At 35.3% G+C, this 16,649-nt stretch overlaps 1 protein-coding gene across 1 annotated transcript in view; it reads left to right on the top strand.

The window, feature by feature from the left end:
- Positions 1 to 16,649, top strand: part of Trhde (thyrotropin releasing hormone degrading enzyme) — a 353,088-nt gene that overhangs the window by 234,296 nt on the left and 102,143 nt on the right. The gene's annotated exons all lie outside the window — the stretch shown is intronic.

The following is a 16,649-nucleotide window of genomic DNA, read 5'->3' as shown; positions in this document are numbered from 1 at the left end:
TGTTTCATACAAATAGGGAAAGAAGACAGAATCCAAGATGAGTTGTTTAATGTGAGGCCTCCCATAAAGCTAAGAGGTTGTACAAAGCACACAGATGAACTAGAAATAAACCTACCTTCATGCTTAGAGGAACACAAGGAGACTAGCTGTCCCAAATTTGACATCAAGTAAAGAAAGAAACAAATTGGTCCTGAAAATTTGCAAGTTGATTGACATTGGCTCTCCATTGAAAACTACCCTGGTATACTGTGAATCTCAAGCCAGGATTTAATTAAAAAGTGATTGTCCTAGAGTAAAGATGCCTCTAGATACCAGCCAGAAATCAGAACACATCTTCTCTAGACAGATATGCATGCCTTCATCTTACATCACAAAAAAGTTTGATAGATAATACAAATATATGGGAATATGACAAATTATATAATACTCTAGGCATTCACACACGGTGAGACCAAAGGTGGATACATTTAGGAAAAAAACACAAAGCAGCAATACCTATGTGCCTCTGATAATATGAAATATTTTTTATTGAAATGAACACCAGGAAATGGAAACAAAGGGTCTTTCTTTCTTGTTTTATTTTTGCCTTGTTTGTTCATTCATCTGTCTTTGGGAGGATAACAGAAGGGTACAGAAATGGAAGGACAAAGAGTGAACAAATGAAACAGTGGTACTAAACACTATTTTGTAAATGAACTATATAGCTTGTGGATAAAATATTCCACAGATTAGATGGAAGCCCGTGGTTCAGCTCTGTAATCCTAGCTAAGTAAGAGGTTGAGAATGGGAAGATTGTGAATAAATGCTACCCTTCATGGAAAAATTCACAAGACCCCTTCTCAACAGCCGGGAATAGTGCTCCCCACCTATCAAACTAAGATGTGGGAAGGCTGAATTTGGCACAATGGTGGTATAACAGTAGCTGAACCAAAAAATTCCCATGAGACTCCATGTCCATAGGAGGAAAGCTGGACATGATAGCATGGGCCTGAGATGCCAGCAAGTATGAGAAGCTATTGGATTTGAAAATTAAAATTGTGATCTGATTGAGATGTGAGATTTCATTGATTTAGTTAATGGCACCTCCACAAAGAGCTACTTGAAATGAAAAGATTAAAAAATGAATTTCTCATATGTGTTTGCTGAATTCACTCTGGTAAGATTGCATTTGCTTGTCTGGGTACAAAGAACTGGTCTGGTTCTTTCTGCTCATGAAGCACCACTGTCAGGAAAATTGGCGTCATGATAAATGGCCTGCTGCTTTAGTTCTCTGGACAATATGTTTTTTGAGTTCTCAAACTCTCTAGGGATGGAATACATCTGTGCTTTGCCACACTCAAAACAAAAATCAAAAGCTGGAGGTGAAAGCATCCCTTCTGTTTTACAAGGGGGCTGGTGAGGGATATTTCCCTCATTGACTTTCTCTTAGATGGTATCTGCCTGCTCTCTACTGCAGTATGCAGCACAAAAACATCTGAACTGAAGTTATGATGTCTGCCTTTCTTGAGGAAAAGCAAGGAAAGAAATAATCCATTTATCAGTGAAATACGTGGAGAGTCTAATTTATTTTCTTAAGCACAGCTGAAGGTGGCTTGATGAAACTTTAATCTGGGCATTTCATTCTTTTTGTAAACTTGCCCTGAAGTCAGAATAGCAGAAAGGGAGATAGAGAAAACCTTACTCAAGCAATTATTTCCCTTATCTTGCAAATATTGATACAGTAAAAATCATTTCCCTGGCTTCTCAAAAAATCAGTCCTATCATATATGAATAAATCCAACGACACAGATTAAAAAGTGTCACCCAGTGATCAAGCCAATGCCCTTCCTTGACAAGATGCTTCGTCTTTCAATCCTTCTCTACATTTATATGTGCAATGAGGAGAAATACAGATTGGGTCCTTGTCCTTTGAGGATTAATTACAATGATTGCAACATTAGTTGTGCTGATATATTCTCTTGCAATATTTATTTTATTTTTTCCAGATCTTCTAGGATGGTAAATTCAGTTTTACAACCTAGTGGAGTTGAGAAGAGTGGCTTTATACAATATTGTTCTTGAATTCAGTGATGGTCTGTCTGTGTAAATAATCTCATCAACCTCTTATGTGAGCCCATCCTTGAAGAGTTCCTTATATGGATGCTTAATGGAAAAATATACTATGCTTTTGTCCTTGTCGGTGGTGTCAGAACACATGAGAGGTTCAGGCACACTGCTAAATAAAGCTTCCTCTGTAAGAGGAAGCCCAGCCACATTTTGTCTGAATGAGTAAGCAGCTTGCACATCCTGGTTCTCCCAGGAAAAAAAAGACAGTCCCAAGCCCACATGAAGGACACAGTTATTTATGGTTATGTCTAGTGAATCTTGTTCATGTGGAAAGTATGCTCGTGTTTTTAGAGAACTGACCTCCAAGACTCAAGTCTTTTTGATTTCCTTAATTTTCTGTGGAGTCATCTTTTAAAGCCCATGTGCAATGATGCATTTATTCACCAATGACTAAAGTCATAGTGAGGGATATATGATTCTGGAGTTTCTGAATTCGACCAATAGACTATGGATATGTACACAAATTGCTCTCTGTCTATAGTACACTCTGATTTATTTCATGTTGAGGTCATTTAGAAAAAAAAAGTTTTCCAAGTCTGAAATCTCAATTTGTAATAGACATAAGCAACATTACCATTTAGACATATATATCACTAAAATTATGAAATGCTTTATCTATTCTTGTGTAAAATACAGTTTTTTTCTTAAGGTCAGTCATTTCAAGGAGCATCTACATTTTTTCAGTCTGAAAAATGATACACTACAGATAAATATTTAAATACTGTTGAGATTAAGAACATAATTAAAGAGACACTGAAAGAATATTGTCTGGTATACTTTGGAATGGTATTTCAGAAATATGCACTTGGATTTGTACTTATGTAACCACGTGGAACTTGGAAATCCTTTCCTGGATTGTTTTTTGTTTATTAATGAATTTTTTATGTGGGCATCTATGAGATAGAGAGCAAGGGACAGAGAGTGGGAAAGCAAAAAGGAGAGCGAAGATAGGAGCGAGAGAGCATGAGACACACAGAGAGAAATAATTTTGGAGTGCAATCTTTTTTTTTTTTTTTGGCCAGTCCTGGGGCTTGGACTCAGGGCCTGAGCACTGTCCCTGGCTTCTTCTTGCTCAAGGCTAGCACTCTGCCACTTGAGCCACAGAGCCACTGTGGCCATTTTCTGTATATGTGGTGCTGGGGAATCGAACCTAGGGCCTCATGTATACGAGGCAAGCACTTTTGCCACTAGGCCATATCCCCAGCCCTGGAGTGCAATCTTAAGGCTACTGTCTTCTTCCTACAGTAATGCCTTTATGGTAGCAAAATTTGGAAACAGCAACTATATTAGTAGGAATCCTCTCCTTATATGGATAAATAAATAAAAGAATATTCCAATGTGGAGAGATAGTTAAGCAAGAGTCCATTCACAATTGTTGGAGTAGGAAGTCCTTATAGAGAATACTTTGCTGTCTGCAAGATTTATACTTTTACTTTGCAAAGCATTGGAGTTTATTCAAAATAACTTTTGAAGGACAGATCACATTGTCTGTTGATGATTGAGTCTATGTTCCTAAGGCTTTCTTCCTTTTTGGTGTCATCACCACCCCATAGATGCTATTCAACTACCGCTAGAGTTGAAAAACAGCTGATTATTTTTACTACATAGACATTTTTCCTATCTTGAATATAAGCATTGTTTGGCCCAGTCTTTTAGTTGTTCCTTTAAAATTTTCTTTAAGTAGTTTTACAGTGGGGTTTCAAACCCATGTCAGTTTATGAGTACAGTGCCTCTTGATCAGTCACCCTTTCAATAGTTTTTCTCTTATCTCTACCAACTAACATTCTCCAATTTTTACAGGAAAGCATATTTAGGTCTTTAAATCCAGAGAAAGCTTTAGATCTTATGTCCTTCTTAGAGTGTTATCTGATATTTTAAAAAGCTATAGTGATTTGAATCCATCAATATATATTTTATTCTCCTGGGTGCTATTGTACATCCTAATATTATAACCATGGAACACTATTTCCAGATACTGAGGCTGCTCAAAATCTAGGCAACATATCCTAATGTGGCTCTTAGCTTGGTCACTAAGGTTGTAATTGGTATGGTAAGTTGGCTGTATGATTGGAAATTTCAGTTGGAGGCATATGTTAATTCAACACTGTTTCAGAGACAAATAATACAAAGACATTTCTCTAATACTATAAAATCATTTCCTGATAACCTGGAAACATGTTTTCAAGGACACATGCCACATAATCTCCTTCATACATGGAAGCTAAAAGCATTGATTTTACAGAAGTTGACAATGGGATAGTGATTATGAAGACTTGAGAGAAGAAGGATTAGGAAAGATGAGAATGGGTGATAAAGAATATTATGATGCAGTTAGGTAGAACTGGTAGCTACACATTTCTAAAAGCTTGAAGAAAATATAGTGAATGACTTCCATAAGGAGATAAATATGTTAAAAGATTTAAACATCACATGATGTGTACATTAGAAATGACACTACCTCATTTCTAACATTTTATTAACTCATCTGTCTTTCTATCTATCCACTGTTTTATCTGATTTTTTACCTTATATATGTCAGCAAAAATTAAATTTATGATTAAAAAATGACACTATAGATTAAGATCTGGGAGAAGGATTATATAAGACTGATCCAAAAAGTATTTATTCAAATAAAGATCACATGCCCATTAATATTTCTTTCTTTCAGTGTTTGAAATAAAATGTTCTCCATCTTCTTTCCCTCTATCTTCCTCTCCACTTCCTTCTTCTTCCCTTCATCCTTCCTAGTTCTTCTTTCTGTATTCACTTCTAAACTTTGAGGTGAGTGGCTTTGCTGAGCAATGTGCTCTCACCATAACATGCAACATCAACCCTTCACCACAGGACTCCTAAATGCGGCTAGCCAGTCACAATCTGAAAGTTCTAAAAGTGGGAGCCAAAGTAACTTTTTTAAACAAGGTAATTTAATCAGATATTTTCTATATAATGGAAAGATAACTATCCCACAGTCTCATTTCATCTACTTTCATACTCATATTTTATTTATCATTATTCCTGTTCATTATGGGAAAAGAAAGATTTGTAAACACATCTCTGTATTTATGGAGTTATTTGCATGTTTTGTCCATGAGAATTAGAAATCAATAACAATGTTGCAAATACTATTTTTTTTTCTGCCTGGGTTTTGCAGAAAACATGTATTGGTAGACACATTCATGTGTCTTCAGATCTGCTAAAATACTTGCTGTTTTATAAAGTACATGTGCCCATAATTCCCAAGTCAATTTGTCATTCTTGAAAAAGTGACTATCTACTTTCTTCCTTGGTGACTATGCTGCTTTAATGCACTCCGCTCTCGTATACCAATTTTGCTTTTGTTTTACTGAAGTAACAGGTGGAAAACAAATTCTTGTCCTTCACCTTCAAATCTTTACATCTCACCTGTCAATTCTCACATACTGCTTCCTTTGCTCCTAATTAAAGCCGTCGAGTGTCTATGCTATGTCACATCACAGGCCAGTCCATCTGTTGATTGCTGGATTTTTCTCTCTTGTCTACCTGAGATTGCTCTTGCTGTTCTATCTTATCTCTTCTTATTCATCCATTTATCTCTATTTAAATAATGTTATCTGCATGAAAATGTAATATTTTGGTCTTAATAAAATTCCTTGACTTAGATCTGCCAGACTATTTCTTTATTCTTTTTAGTACAAACCCACAGTTTCTCTCTTCTCTTTCAAAATCATGGTAATTATACTTTCATTCTTACCACTTGGCTAAACCTGTCTTATCAAGTCAAAAACTAATTCCACATCATAAAATCCTATGTCTCCAAGGTTCAACATTTTCAAGCACATTTTATATCAATGATTACTTTCCCCTTGAAATACTTTTTTATTGGTTTATTATTATCTTAGTAGTATTTGGAAATGTTCGTTTTTTTCTATTTTAAGTCTATAAATATTACCTTATTGTTTTAATTTGTATTTCTTTATTAGATTAAATTTCTTTTATATATTTATTGTTCCTTGGATTTTTTATATTCTAATTTTTTTTGCTTATAACCATTTCCCATTTTCAAGTGAAATGTTTTTTAAAAGTACTTTCTTATTTACTTTAGTCATTGTTTAATAAGAGCTTCTTTCTTTGTATTTTGGATATGAAAATTTGTTTGCTAGTAGGATTATAGTTTAACTTTTGTTTTTGTGCTGGTCCTGGAGCTTGAACTCAGAGCCTAGATTCTGTCCCTGTGCTTTTTTGCTCAGAGATAATGCTTTACCACTTGAGCCAAAGCTCCATTTTCAGCATTTTCTTTGTTTGTTTGTTTGTGGTTAATTAAAGTTAAGAGTCTGACAGACTTACCTGCTCTGGCTGGCTTCAAAGTGCAATCCTCAGATCTCAGCCTTTTGAGTATATAGTATTCCAAATGTGAGTCAGCAGCACCTGGCTTTGTAGTTTACCTTTTAATTTATGATATCTTTTAGCTTATACATTTTTATGTTGACATATAGTACACACATTTTCTTTTTCGGGTTTTATAGTTTAGATTTTAAGTATGTTTTTTCATCCCTAATTCATAAAGATAAGCATTTCTACTTTGTCTTACTAGTAAAAGTTTTGATTTTATAATGATATCTCTAATGATTCACTTAGATATTTATTGTTGTTTCATAATGTTTTTATGTCAGTGTAAGTTAATTTTTGTTTAGATAATCAATAATCCCCGTATTATTTACTGCATTTCCCTGCCATTTCTTCCAATTGGCATGTAATACTGTTATCTGTTGGCTTATCACTATTATCCATACTTGAACATATGGACCATTTTTATTCTAATATTCTAATCTGTATGTTTATTTCTTCCAACATTACTTTCTGAGACCCAACGGCTGTAACTTCCTATGTTAGTTATCAAAAGTGATTTTTCCTATTTAAAAAAAACATCACTTAATCTTTACTAATTCATGTAAGATTTTAGAAGAAGAAACTTTTGGAAGCATATAGTTTTGTAACATTTGCCATGTTTGCAGTAAAGTACTTCTACCATTGTAAACAAAGCATATCTTCATTTTTTAGAAGAAAGACTGTTTGGTTAAATTATGTAATTTTCTCTGGATGACTCCAAATTTTCCTTACTTTTTTTTTTTTTAGTTTTTTTTGGTTGTATTTTGGCTTTTGAGAATACAAATGTCTCACTAGAAATTAAAAGTTTTTAAATTAGGCTTTAGTGGTATATATTGAGTGCTGATTTTTATTTATGAAATGTGTTCTGGGTAACAACTGCATTCTGTTAGTGAGTGTGTAGATTATTTCTGTGATTTTTCTTGGATTTCTATGAGAGTTTTCCACATCACCTTTGAATTACATTAATTTGTTGCTTCTTTTAGCTTTGCTTTACATTACTCATTTAGGTACATCTTTCTTTCATCATACCTTTGAATATAAGGCATTTTTTGCAGGCAGTGTTGAGGCAGGGTCTTTCTATGAAGCCCTGATATCATTATATAGACCAGACTGGCATTTCACTAATGATTTGTCTGTGTCAGCTTCTGTAATACTGGGGTTTCTGGCGTGTACCACCTTATCCAGGTTTTGAATACAACATACAGAATAGAGTGTATTCTTATTTCCATCTGCGGAGAATGCATAGAAGACTTCACCTTTCAGTATGTTTTTAGATGATGGCCTTAATTATGTTCATGGATTCCACTTACTTGATGTTTATTATGCTTTGATTGTAATATATTACACATATAACATATTATTATTATAGTACTAGAAATTGAAATCAGGGATTTATATTTGCTAGACCATAACTGTGGCTTGAGCTGTGCCTCTAGCTCATTTCGCTGGTTATTTTATCAGATAGAGTCATGCTTTAGCTCAGACTAGCTTTGTATAGGTGTGTTCCTATATACACTCCCTGGTGTGAGGAAAGTCATCTTTTCTTTTGAAAAGTAGGTTGCTTAAAAGCTCTTGCTTTGTCCTGACAGCTAGTCTCTTGGTGATTATTCTGCTAGTACAATAGCAGCAAGTAAAGAAAAGAAAGGAAGGAGTTCTGAAATGTAAATTTTTTTTCTTAGCTGGTTGTTCCAAGATGGAATTATGATCCACCTTAGAAGACATGCTTCAGGTTATTTGAGAAATAGCAGAGGGTTGGGCTGGGAATATGGCCTAGTGGTAGAGTGCTTGCCTCATATACATGAAGCCCTAGGTTTGATTCCTCAGCACCACACATATAGAAAAAGCCAGAAGTGGCACTGTGGCTCAAGTGGCAGTGTGCTAGTTTTGAGAAGAAAAAAAAAAAAAGAAGCCATGGCCAGTGCTCAAGCCCTGAGCTTAAGCCCCAAAACTGGCACACACACACACACACACACACACACACACACACACACACACACACACACACACACAAAATAGCAAAGGGTGTGGCTACTTTGAGATTGCTGTGTACCATTAATCTTATTTCAAAGTTTGTTAATGGGCACTTTATGTAAATACCTTCTTCAAAAGTAGACAATCATGAACAGATCGTGAACCTGAGCTCAACCAATGTGGGCAGAGGGGCAGCACATGCTGCATTATGGGTAAATAAGGAACAGCCTGATTGCTCTGTGTGCTTGGTTGCCAGATGTTTGGCTCTTGATGTACTCTACTGCAGAAGTAAATTTTGCCATGCTGAGATATTTCTTCAGTTTTTATTTTTGTTTTCGTCTTTGTTTTGCTGGGAGAGTATATTTATAACATTTGCTAACTAGGATCACAGGCAAATTTCACCGCACCTGGTTTGTTTTCTGATAGAATCATATATTGACCAGCATCATATCAAAATACACATCAAAAACATATTATGTTTTTGAATAAAAGCTAAGTTTTATCAAATGTTTTTCTTTTTTATTATTTATTTATTTATTTTTGCCAGTCCTGGGCCTTGAACTCAGGGCCTGAGCACTGTCCCTGGCTTCTTTTTGCTCAAGGCTAGCACTCTGCCACCTGAGCCACAGTGCCACTTCTGGCCATTTTCTATATATAAGGAATCGAACCCAGTGCTTCATGTATATGAGGCAAACACTCTTGCCACTAGGCCAGCCCTCAAATATTTTTCTTGATGATATAAAGATCTTCAAGTCATTTATCTTCTTCAAAGTACCAGTACATTTTATTATTTCAGTAGACTATTTGTTTTTAAAATGTTACTGAATTACCAATCTAATATAGATAGCTGTGGGAAGTTGCATGTCATTTCCTCCCACAGTTGATAATTTATTGGACTTATTTATGTTGTAAAGAGTGTGAGTAAAACATGAGAATGTGCTACATGATTGTGTGTGAGTGAGATACTGAACTCAGCGAGAGTAAAAACTGATTATGTGGTTTTATGGGGAAAATGCCAATAGGTAGGTACTCTTCATTACTATCTAGGAAACTTTTTTTAAACTAAAGTTTAACTTACTCATACTATAGCAATGATAACAAAGATGAGAACAGTTCTTAATTTTTCTGAATAATGCCAAACAATGTAGTAAGTTGGGTTTTTTTTTTTTTTTTTTTTGGCCAGTTCTGTGGCTTGAATTCAGGGCCTGAGCACTGTCCCTGGCTTTTTGCTCAAGGCTAGCACTTTACCACTTGAGCCATAGCACCACTCTGGCTTTTTCTATATATGTGGTGCTGAGGAATCGAACCCAGGGCTTCATGCATACGAGGTGAGCATTTTACCACTAGGCCATATTCCCAGTCTATGCTTTTTTAAAAAAATGTTAACAATTGAATCCTCAGAAAAAATTGGTTGTCCTAATGGGACTGCATCAAACTCCAGAGTTTCTGCACGGCAAAGGACATAGCTCTCAAGATAAACAGAAAGCCCACAGACTGGGAGAAGATCTTTACCGGACATTCAACAGACAAAGGCCTCATCTCTAAAATATATGCAGAACTAAAAAAATTACCTTCTTCCAAAACAAAACCTCAAAGAACCAATAGCCCCCTCATCAAGTGGGCTAAAGACTTACAAAGAAACTTCTCTGATGAGGAAATGAGAATGGCCAATAGACATATGAAAAAATGCTCTACATCACTGGCCATAAAAGAAATGCAAATCAAAACAACATTGAGATTCCATCTCACCCCAGCAAGAATGTCATATATCAAGAAAACTAATAATAACAATTGTTGGAGGGGATGTGGCCAAAAGGGAACCCTACTTCATTGTTGGTGGGAATGTAAACTGGTTCAGCCACTCTGGCAAGCAGTATGGAGATTCCTCAGAAGGCTCAATATAGAACTCCCCTATGACCCAGCAGCCCCACTGTTGGGTATCTATCCAAAAGCCCACAAACAAAATCACAGTAATGCCACCAGCACAACAATGTTCATCGCAGCACAATTTGTCATAGCGAGAAGCTGGAACCAACCCAGATGCCCCTCCATAGATGAATGGATCAGGAAAATGTGGTACATTTACACAATGGAATTTTATGCCTCTATCAGAAAGAATGACATTGTTCCATTTGTAAGGAAATGGAAGGACTTGGAAAAAGTTATACTAAGTGAAGTGAGCCAGACCCAAAGAAACATGGACTCTATGGCCTCCCTTATTGGGAATAATTAGTACAGGTTTAGGCAAGCCATAGCAGAGCATCACAAGGCCCAATAGCTATACGCTTAGAAACACATAAGATGATGCTAATTGAAATGAACTCCATGTTATGGAAACAAGTGATATATCACAGTTGTAACTACTTTCAACGTCCTATGTGTATGTGTAGTTTCTATTATTGATAATGTTTTGTATCACCTTCCTATGTTTGTACCTACACTATCTCTGTAAACTTATCTGAGTATATTGGAAACCGTGTTTACTGGTATTGGAAGTAGGAAATTCAAAGGGAATACCAAATTTGAGAGACACAGGGTAAAAAAAGAGAAATAACTACAAAAGCAATACTTGCAAAACTGTTTGGTGTAAGTGAACTGAACACATGGTGGGGGGAGGGAAAGGGGGGAAGGGAGGGGGGCATGAGGGACAAGGCAACAAACAGTACAAGAAATGTATCCAATGCCCAACGTATGATACTGTAACCTCTCTGTACGTCAGTTTGATAATAAAAATTTGAGAAAATAAAAAAAATAAATAAATAAATAAAAATTGGTTGTCCTTTTATTATTAACTGAAATAATATAGTTGCCTTTATTATTATGACTTATATTTTAATAGTAGACACTTAGACCATTTAAAATGCCTGAGCTAAGATTATGTTTCTAAAGTAATTACTAATATTAGTCTGATGTGACCCATAGGATGGATCATGAGGGTGTGAGTGTATCTGGGCTTGTCATTAAGAGGCTGTGCAGTAATGCGGCCATGACGAAGAGGATAGATATTTGGCCTCAGGATGTAATAAATCAAAGAGAACTTGGAGGTTCTAAGCATGGGTAGCTAGAGTAATTGGGCATTAATTTTGCTTTCTTGTGTGGAATTAATTTTATTTTCCTTTTCACTTTCTTTCCTGTCTTCTTCTATGCTCTCTCCTCTCTTTTCTTTCAGGCAATCCTTTTGATTGAGGGATATTCAGGATTAGGTGTTTGCTTTCTCATTTACTCTTCCTCAGATGGCAAATATACCTATTATGATATTATCTTAAAACAAGAAAGTATGTTTTCTTTATGAATACTTTCTCAGAAAAGACAGTCTTTTTTGCCACAACTGATCTAAATATCATCTTAGTTCTCCTGGAATCTTGCTTGATATGTTTCTCAGCTCTGCTAAACATCCTTTAACAATTAATTTTAAGGTGATGTACAGAGGGGTTACAGTTACATACATAACATAGTGCGGTATTCTCAAATTTGTTACCTCTTCTTTTATTTTCCCCCACTTTCCCTCTTCCCCAAGGTGTACAGTTAATTTCCAACACACTGTATTTTAAGTATCGCTGTTGAATTAGTTCACCTTTTATCCTTTGCCTCACCATTTTGATGTTCCTCTTCCCTTCCCTAATTCAGATACAATACCCAGGGTACCAAAATCAAATACAGTGACAAGAGGGCTAAACCATAGGGGATAAAAATGCTACTAATGAGGGCTCAATATCTTTGGATTGAAATTCCACCTCAACCCAGTTAGAATGGCCATTATCAAGAAAACTAGTAACAACAGATGCTGGGAGTGACGTGGCCAAAAGGAACCTTACTACATTGTTGGTGGGAGTGTAAACTTGTTCAACCACTCTGGAAAGCAGTATGGAGGTTCCTCAAAAGGCTAAACATAGAGCTTCTTTATGACCCAGCAACCCCACATTTACCCAAGGGATCACAAACAAGGCCATACTTAATCTCCCAGCAAAGCTATGTTCTTTACAGCATTATTTACCATAGCTAAAATATGGAACCAGTGCAGATTCCCCTCAGTAGATGAATGGATCAAGAGAATGTAGTACATATACACAATGGAATTTTATGCCTCTATCAGAATGAATGATATTGCCCCATTCATAAGGAAATGGAAAGCCTTGGATAAAAAATCATACTAAGTCAAGTGATACACACTCAAAGAAACATATACAGTCTTTTGCTTTATATAGAATCTTCTCCTGTCTTCAGAAAGGTGTTTTGTTTTTTTAAACAACAACAAACAAAAACAAAATGTAAAAGGAGAAAAGGAGAAGAGAAAAGAATATTACAAACCTACTACATGGGAACATGCCCTTTGCTGTGTCATCCCTTCCCTCTTTGTTCACTGATTTTCACATTGGTTTTACACTAGCCAGTCTATTCCAATAGTTCACTGTTCAGTGTGACATACCATTATCTTCTCGTGGCTGATAGTTTGTTTCAAAACTGAGTAACTTCCACATGTCTTTCATGATTCTATTGATACCTATCTTGCCCTTTCCTTTTTACCACAGTGTAACCCCGTTGTTCTTTTGCCCTTAATTATACTTTTCCATTAATTTTCTTAACTTAATATTTATTGAATACCTATCATGGGTGTCAAGAATAGGTTATAGAGAATTTGTAGGAAGACCTAAGATTCTCTTTTATTTTTTTTCCTCACCAAACCCTCAGCATTCTTCTCTTGGTACTCTCACCCACTTCAAGCCCCATGTACACCTACAATTACAAATGTACCCTGAATTACATTCATATGGTTACATTTATCTTTTCTTCCTATGATTCTTGTCTACTCCTCAATCCTTACACTTTTCAAATATTGTTACATTTGAAAATATTAGCCCTGGAGTTAAAAATATAATCTAAATTAATTAGTCCTGGAATTCAAAGTTCTGTAAAACTTTTCTATCTAGCTTCTTATTGTATGGCACCGTGTCTGACTCCATCTATATAACCTTCCCTACTCCTTATAGTTCTCCCCCAGTGAACCACATAAAGTCCCTATGTGCCATATCACAGATGCTTATGATTGTCCACTCATCATTTAAGATCTAAGAGATATGTCATGTCTTTTAACCTTCCATCCCTTCAGATCTAATTCTTCTTGCTTCTGGTCTTCTTCCTACATTGGTCTAATATTTTTAATCTTTCCTCACTCATGAAACTTTGGAATCCTTGAGAATGAGGACTTGTGTCATTTCTATTTTTATCCCACAGGATACTGAACATACTAGCAACTCGATGTTAAAGATATACTATTCTTGAATGAATAATATTTTTAAGAATGTAATTTCCATAGATACAAGTTATTTCTGTCATACACTTATTGCATAAAGGAACACTTACTGTAACCCAGGAACAAGAAGAGGGTATGTGGGCTGGGGATATGGCCTAGTGGCAAGAGAGCTTGCCCCGTATACATGAGGCCCTGGGTTCGATTCCCCAGCACCACATATACAGAAAACGGCCAGAATTGGCGCTGTGGCTCAAGTGGCAGAGTGCTAGCCTTGAGCAAAAAAGGAAGCCAGGGACAGTGACAGTGCTCAGTCCCTGAATCCAAGGCCCAGGACTGGCCAAAAAAAAAAAGAAGAGGGTATGTATGCCAAATAAGAGGATAGTGTCAGATTTCTTCATTTGTACATAGTGTCTGTGACTTGTGTGCGTTCAAATGATTTCTTTTCAAAAGAAAAATTTAACATAGGTAGAAATTAATATGAAAAATAAACTACTAGAAAATGAAGTTTATAAGCATGGCTTCATAGAATATTCTTTCATAAGGCCTATTTATGAACACTCTTAAATATCCTTCGATGACATTAAATATTATCTTAATTATCTTTCTATGTCCCTGATCCTTAGTTTAACAAATGTCATGATGATCTTTCTTGAACTACTAAAATTTTGTAATCCTTGCAGAAATAATATAAGTAAGTTTTATAAAGCCATTCAAGCTGCCTAAATATCTGGTTTGTTTCATTGGGGCTTGAAGTTTGAATAAGAAACACGTATAGATTCCAGTGTTATAAACAAAGTTAGTAAGGTGAACAAATGTTTTAAAGACATGATGAATTGGGATTCAGTGTTTTCTTTCATAAAAAATCATCAGCAATGAGCTATGCCTTTGTGATGAGGTGTGAATTTCAGCCTAAGCCTCTCATAGTAGGTGCCAGTTTGCATTGGGTAAATGATCACAGTTGGCAAGCCCATCTGTCTATGAAGTCTATAAAGTGAGGATTAAAAAAACAGCTTTGGAAAGAAGGGCTAATTAAATATAGAAGAATATATGCTGCTCCTGAGAACATTAAAATATTCAAGTGACAAATTTTCTAAAAGTTAATTGAATTACACAATATAACAGTAGCAATGAGTTCAGGGGTAGTGTGAACTTTTGAATGTTGATTGTATTTCTAGGTTTTATTTCCTCTCAGCACTTTGCTCCAGCTTAACCCAGAGAAGAAAATGGGTTCATTCTTTATGATTAGAAAGTATTCTTTTGTCATCAGACCATGCCAAATTGATAGTTTTTATAGCCTGACAAGAGACCCACTCATCACTACCTAGAGGGGAACACTTAAATCATCACAAGATAGTTATTCTGTTCTGAGGGAAAGTTTGAGTTGATTGTTTGAGATTCTAAATTCACTCCCCAGGTGGCAAGGGTTAGTTTTGCAGGAGAACTGACTGAGTCTACCCTCAGGGTGGGTAGATTAGATTGAAAAATGTATAAGAGGAGAGCTTGTCAAGTAATTCAAGGAGCAGTGCTGAGAGGCTCTAAAGGGAATTCTAAGCTGGCCCAAGATTGAATCATAAATGCTTATGCTTTATGGACTTACACTAGCGTACAGAAGATTAAGATGAGAAAGCAAAAGAAAAGAGTTAAGAGAAGAAGATGTCAGAGGAAAAATATATCTGGAAAAGCATTAAATTCTATGTTTTTTTTTAAAACTTATTAGATGAGGTTAACTTATCCATCCAAGGAACCATTTTGGTGGTGATTAAAAATTTTGAGACATTGATTTAATGGTGATTGATTGATGTAGTCTCAGTATTACATTGCATTAAAGAATCTTTGATGAATTTTTCTTGTGTTCCATATTAACCTTCCATACTGACCCCATTAACATGTACAATTAATACATGCTATTAAATATTTGAAAGAAAAATATTATATGAGTTATAAGAGTTACTTCAGTGAGTGTATTTAGAAAGATCATGTAGTGGGATATGTAGAAATAAAGTAATTTCCACCTTGTATATTTAAATCTTCACTTCTTCTAGTCATTATTCTATAGTGGAAAAAGTTTGGTGTAAATGTTGTTATCTCCTTCAATGAAGGCTTGGTCATAGTTCACATACAGAGCTGTGATCACTCTGGCTTAAGTCCTATGCAGTGTTCAATAAAGTGGAATATTTTATCCCAATAACATGCATACTTTTTGCACTGATACTATTCTATAATATAATATTAGGGTTTCTCATGTATGTGTAGATTCCTCTAAATTAGCATTTTTGGTTTCTAATTCATATGGGTCTCATATGTTTAATTATATATATTTATATTCATCTTAAGACATAAGAATCATTAGCCAGAGGGGTATATTATTGATAGCCCATATGTCTTTGGTACATAATATTTTTCAGATCCAGTTTGAACTGCTTCACATGTATTAATCCATTTGAGTTGCAGGACAATCTCAGCAAATAGAACTGATATCCTTTATTCATTGTAAGAAAAAGAAGGAGAAAAGGAGTGGACATAGTTTTCCCAAGTGATCATGGCAACTGTCAAGCAAAGTTGTGATTTGACCCCGGTCACTTTGAGTGTCTGGTAGTCTCTATTTTTTACTTCAGAGCTGTATTCTAATATGAATATTTATTAGAATCCTATCCTTTCCCTACAAGATTATGAGTTTGTAGTACAAGAACCACAGAACTTTTATATACATGCTTAATGAAATGTTAATTACTCTTGAATTACAGATTATTATTATCTAAGACACTTTTCTGAGAGATTTCCATTTTGTGGTTGCACATTTTATCCTCATAAATGTTTAGATCTACACACACAAAATAATGTAATTTTTAATCTAGAAATGGGATATCACTTTGTGCTTTTCTTATTAAATATTTGATATATATATATATATAACTATATATAGTTTTTTATTGACACCGAATCATACGTGAAATCA

The sequence above is a fragment of the Perognathus longimembris genome, chromosome 1 (genome assembly GCF_023159225.1).
Source record: "Perognathus longimembris pacificus isolate PPM17 chromosome 1, ASM2315922v1, whole genome shotgun sequence".
Classification (NCBI taxonomy): Eukaryota; Metazoa; Chordata; class Mammalia; order Rodentia; family Heteromyidae; genus Perognathus; species Perognathus longimembris.
The sequence above is the reverse complement of the archived record's forward strand: the minus strand, read 5'-3'. Positions and strand labels throughout refer to the sequence as shown.